Source organism: Suricata suricatta, chromosome 9 (assembly GCF_006229205.1).
Source record: "Suricata suricatta isolate VVHF042 chromosome 9, meerkat_22Aug2017_6uvM2_HiC, whole genome shotgun sequence".
Classification (NCBI taxonomy): Eukaryota; Metazoa; Chordata; class Mammalia; order Carnivora; family Herpestidae; genus Suricata; species Suricata suricatta.
The window spans coordinates 116,316,121-116,321,898 of NC_043708.1; positions in this window are offsets into that span (position 1 = coordinate 116,316,121).

Genomic DNA, 5,778 nt, shown 5'->3' on the forward strand with positions numbered 1-5,778 from the left:
TTTGTGTAAGGTACTGTGGACTTATCGCTGATAATAATACTTTATACTCAAGATTTATATGCAAGGTTACATTTAAATACTATCAACATGCTACTGAAAGCAGTACTCCATATAATGAGTAAATCAATACAAATGTAAAAATAGTGGGGAGTTGTTTTCAGACGTGAACACTGCCCAACTATACTTTTTCACCTTCAGACAATTGTGTAAAACAACTTTGATATGAAGCAAGAAAACTTCTCTCTGTTCATTTGAAGGAAATGCATATTTATTTAATGTGTTCAGTATATCATCCCCTGCAAGGCTCTGTGGCAGGTATTATTGGAAAAACAAAACTAATTGATTACACAGATCAATTTATTACAAGGATGCTAAATATTTACTTTAAAAATTATTACCTCTCCTGAAAATTTTTACATACATCTTAGAACTGTAACTCTTCTACATTTTTCTGAATCAACTCAAGTTTTTTGGCTTTAGTTTCCCTTTATTGTTAAGCATGCTAATGAAGCTTATTAAGGTTTTAATAATTTTACTAATGCTGTTGCTGTTAAGCTTATCTTTTATTCTATTTCCTGAAGCTTTTGTTATAGTTATGTAAAAGCTTCAAAAACTTTTTAAGAAGTTTAAATTAGGAATTTATCTTGAACTTGAAACTTATTTCTCCAATGTTTATCTGAATTTCTTTGATGTAACATCAGACTGAATTTGTAAAAAGAAGCAGTAGGCTTCTCTTTACAAATATTGCTTCTGTTAGGATCAAAGTTCAGTGAAAATAGAGTTTTCTCAAGGGATTTAGAATGGATTTCTTTTAGGCAAGTTGGAAAACCATGGAAATCAAAAGGAGGAGAAACATGTTATTGGAACCATTCAGAAACTCTGAGTAGAGTGCATTCAGCTTAAAACCTGAGTCAAAGTTCTAGAAAGCAAAATCCAACAATTCATTTTTTTTCAAAATGTAGATCTATGTATCTATCAGGAATATTTGTTTTAATTAAAAAATTTTTGTCATTTCAAAAGCTGTCTACTGACTATACAAAGTTAGAAAATAGAGATCGACAAAACTAAGACAATGATGATATACTCTGTCACCCCAGAAGTGACACTGTCTACCCACAGTGGATGCCTCTAGATCTTTTTCTTTGTATATGATCTTCTACTGTTATAGTTTTACCAAAATGAGGTCATACCATAAATTATATACTATATATACATCTTAGAACTGTATATATAAACTATATACATCTTGTTATGTCAGAAATCTTATTCAGGGCACCTGGGTGACTCAGCTGGTCAGTGTCCTGCTCTTGATTTTGGCTCAGGTCATGATCTCATGATTTGTGGGTTTGAGCCCTGCATAGTGAATCCCTGTTTGGGATTCTCTCTTTCCCTCTTTCTCTGTTCCTCCCTCACTTACACTGTATTTGTCTCTCTCAAAATAAATAAATAAACTTTAAAAACTTTTATTCTATGAAATATCAGATATTCTCAGTTGTCTGAAAACTCTCCTCTCTGGTAGTCTTATCTTAATCAGGATTCAAATCTATGACTGTTGATTTAATTTTGTGGTGATGACTCTTATATCTCTATTACTTTGGTACACTACACCTCCTTTCCCCTGTCTTTATTCATGACACCAACTTATAGAAAAATATTCCAAAGCTAAGTATCCCTAGAGAAATATTCAGCCTTCTGGATTTGTTTGATTATGTCCTTGCAGTCTTTCTCAGTTTAATCCTTTAGCTACTATAGTTTCTACACTGGCAGCTGGATCTGCAAGCCTGATAAATTCATGCAAAACATTATTGACTAGCATTCATTCTCTGTGATATTGTGTACTTTGTAATGCAGGACAGCAGGAGACAGGACATCTGGTTGACCAATGGTTAATGATTAGAAATCACAACTGAATGGAAGTTATGACAATATGACTCTTTCTTGTACAATTAAGCTTTTTCCCTTACTCCTTGAAACAAATCCATGTAGGATTATGCTAACACTCTGAAAATCGAGTTCCCCATGAACAATATGTGGTGCCATAATGATTTTTCTAATTCTATGACTTCTTTCATTCTTATCACTATTAGTTGCTTTCTCATATAACAAAGAGCTTTCTTCATCACCTAGGCTTATTTGCTCACCTCACCTGTAGTTCCTACTAAAAAAGCAAAGTACAGACTAATACAGCAAAATACTAATTTTCAAAACAATAACATGACTTTTAATTATTTTTTTCTGGCACTCTCTTTTCTGAGTTCCATGAATCCATGTATGTCATTGCTTAAATGTGTTCCCATCTCCTATAATAAAGTATTTGAGTCCTTTTTATGTGACCTCATTAGTCTTTAAATGTTGTCTTATTTTGTGGAGCTAGATCCCTTGTTTACTTTGTTTCTTCCTGTGTTCTTTGTACCACGATTTCTCCAAGGAGCCAGTGATTTACTTATCAACGACTGAAGGAGATTAAAGTTAGATTCCTTAGATTTTTGAAGATGGAAATTTCAATGCTAAATCAATTTAACTTTCTATAAGTTAAAAACCATTTCTGTCAATTTTTATTGATTAAAGAGACCTCAAGTTTAAAAGGCTAAACTACTATTAGAATAGTACAGCACTCAAAGTAGGCTTTTCATACGTACACATAGAAAATTCAGGAAAAATTAATCAAATAAATTTTTAAGATTTTTTCATAATTATAAAAATTTATCTAAAGAAATCTTAGACATGCAGACAGATCTGATTTAAACTCAGACATTAAGTTAAAGCTGTAACAAGGGATGAAAAGGGACATTATATAATAATTACAGGGTCTATCTATCAGGAAGAGCTAATGATTATAAATTTCTATGCACCAAATTTGGAAGCACCCAAATATATATAACAATTAATCACAAACATAAGCAATCTTATTGATAAGAATGTGGTAATTGAAGAGGACTTTAATACTCCACTTACAGCAATAGACAGATCATCTAAACAGAGGATCAGTAAAATGACAATGACCCTGAAGGATTCATTGGACCAGATGGACTTACAGATATGTTTAGAACTCTATATCCCAAAGCAGTGCAGTATGGTATATTCCCCAAGATAGATCACATACTGGGTCACAAAACAGCCCTCAATAAATATAAAAGAATTGAGATCATACCATGCACACGTTCAGGTGCTATGAGACTAGAAATCAACCAGAGGAAAAAGTCTGAAAAACCTCCAAAAACATTGAGGTTAAAGAACATCCTACTAAACAATGAAAGGGTCAGTGGGGCAATTAGAAAAGAAAATAAAAATATATGGAAACAAAAGAAAATGAAAATACAACAATCCAAACCTTTTGGGATGCAGCAAAGGAAGTACTATGAGAAAAATACATTGCAATCCAGGCTTATCTAAAGAAACACAAAAGAATCCCAAATACAAAATCTAACAGCACGCCTAATGGAACTGGAAGCAGAAGAGCAAATACAGCCCAGACCCAGCAGAAGAAGAGAGGGAACAAAGATTAAAGCAGAAATAAACTATAGAATCCATTTTTTAAAAGTTTGAACAGATCAATGAAACTAAGAGTTGGTGTTTTGAAAAAATTAACAAAATTGAGAAACTTCTAGCCATGCTTCTCAAAAAGAAAAGAGAGAAGACCCAAATAGATAAAATCATGAATGAAAATGGATTTATTACAACCAATCCCTCAGAAATACAAGCAATTATCAGGGGATACTATGAAAAATTATATACAAACAAACTGGACAACCTGGAAGAAATGGACAAATTCCTAAACACCTACACACTACCAAAACCAAATGAGAAAAAAATAGAAATTTGAAGAGACCCATACCTAGCGAAGAAATTGAATCAGTTATCAAAAATCTCCCATCAATTAAGAGTCCTGGACAGATGGCTTCCCTGGAGAATTCTACCAGACATTTAAAGAGTCTTCTCAAGTTGTTCCAAAAAATAGAAATGGAAGAAATACTTCCATTTCTTATTCTATGAAACCAGCATCATTTTGATTATTAAACAAGACAGAGAGCCCTTTTCAAAAGAGAGAGAGAGAGAGAGAGAGAGAGAGAGAGAGAGAGAGAACTACACTCTAATATACCTGATGCATATGGCTGCAAAAAGTCTCAACAAGAAATAGCCAAAGTAATATTGAAGAAGAAAACCAAAACAGGAGATATCACAATCCCAGACTTTAGCCTCTATCACAAAGCTGTCATCATCAAGACAGTATGGTTTGGCACAAAAACAGACACACTGACCCAAGAAATAGAATAAAGAACCCAGAATTGGACCCACAAATGTATGGCCAGTTAATCTTTGACAAAGCAGGAAAGATTATCCAATGGAAAAATGACAGCCTCTTTAACAGATGATACTGGGAGAACTGGACAGTAACATGCATAAGAATGAAACTAGACCACTTTATTACACCACACACAAAAATAAACTCAAAATGGATGAAAAACCTGAATGTGAGACAGGAAACCATCAAAACCTTAGAGGAGAAAGCAGGAAACAACCTTTTTAACCTCAGCCACTGCAATTTCTTACTCAACACTTCTCTGAAGGCAAGAGAATTAAAAGCAAAAGTGAACTATTGGGACCTCTTCAAGATAAAAAGCTTCTACACTGCCAAGGAAACAATCAAGAAAACTAAAAAGCAACCAACACAATGGGAAAAAATAGTTGCCAATGGCATATTGGATAAAAAGCATGTGTCCAAAACTTATAAAGATCTCACCAAACTCAACACCCCAAAATAAAATATTCCAGTGAAGAAATGGGCAGAAGATATGAATAGACACTTCTCCAAGAAGATATCTAGATGGCCAACAGACATGTAAAACAATGCTTAACATCACTTATTATCAGGGAAATACAAATCTGAGACACCACCTCTCACCAGTCAGCGTGGCTAAAATGAACAAATCAGGAGACTATAGATGCTGCCAAGGATGTGGAGAAACAGAAACCCATCTGCACTGTTGGTGGGAATGTAAACTGGTGCAGCCATTCCGGAAAACAGTGTGAAGGTTCCTCAAAAAATAAAAAATAGAACTCCCATATGATCCAGCAATAGCACTGCTAGGAATTTACCCAAGAGATACAGGAATGCTGAAGCGTAAGGGAATATACCTTAATGTTTATAGCAGCACTTTCAACAATAGCCAAATTATGGAAAGAGCCTAAATGTCCATCAACTGACAAATGGATCAAGAAGATTTGGTTTATATAGACAATAGAATACTACATGGCAATGAGAAAGAATGAAATCTGGCCATTTGTAGCAATGTGGATGGAACTGGTGGGTATTATGCTAAGTGAAATAACTCAGTCAGAGAAGGACATATACCATATGTTTTCACTCATATGTCAATCTTGAGAAACTTAACAGAAGACCATGGGGAAATGCAAGGGGAAAAATGTTACAGAGACAGAAGGAGGCAAACCATGAAAGTCACTTAAATGGGTGATTGACATTTGAGGAGGGCACTTCTTGGGATGAGCACTGGGTGCTGTATGGAAACCAATGTGACAATAATTTATATTAAGAAAAGAAATTATTGTAATCATTTTTTCATGTTTAATAAAGTGGAAAACTAATCTTTCAGGGAATTTCTTCCCAGATAGAAATGACTTAAATTGAAGTAGACGTTTCCTCCCTATTTATATCATCATGATCATCATCATCCGTAACAGATTTTCAATAAACAAGGAAGAAGCTGATTGCTGTTGTCTTCTGAAAGGCTTAATATAGAGAAATGTGACTTAGTCCTA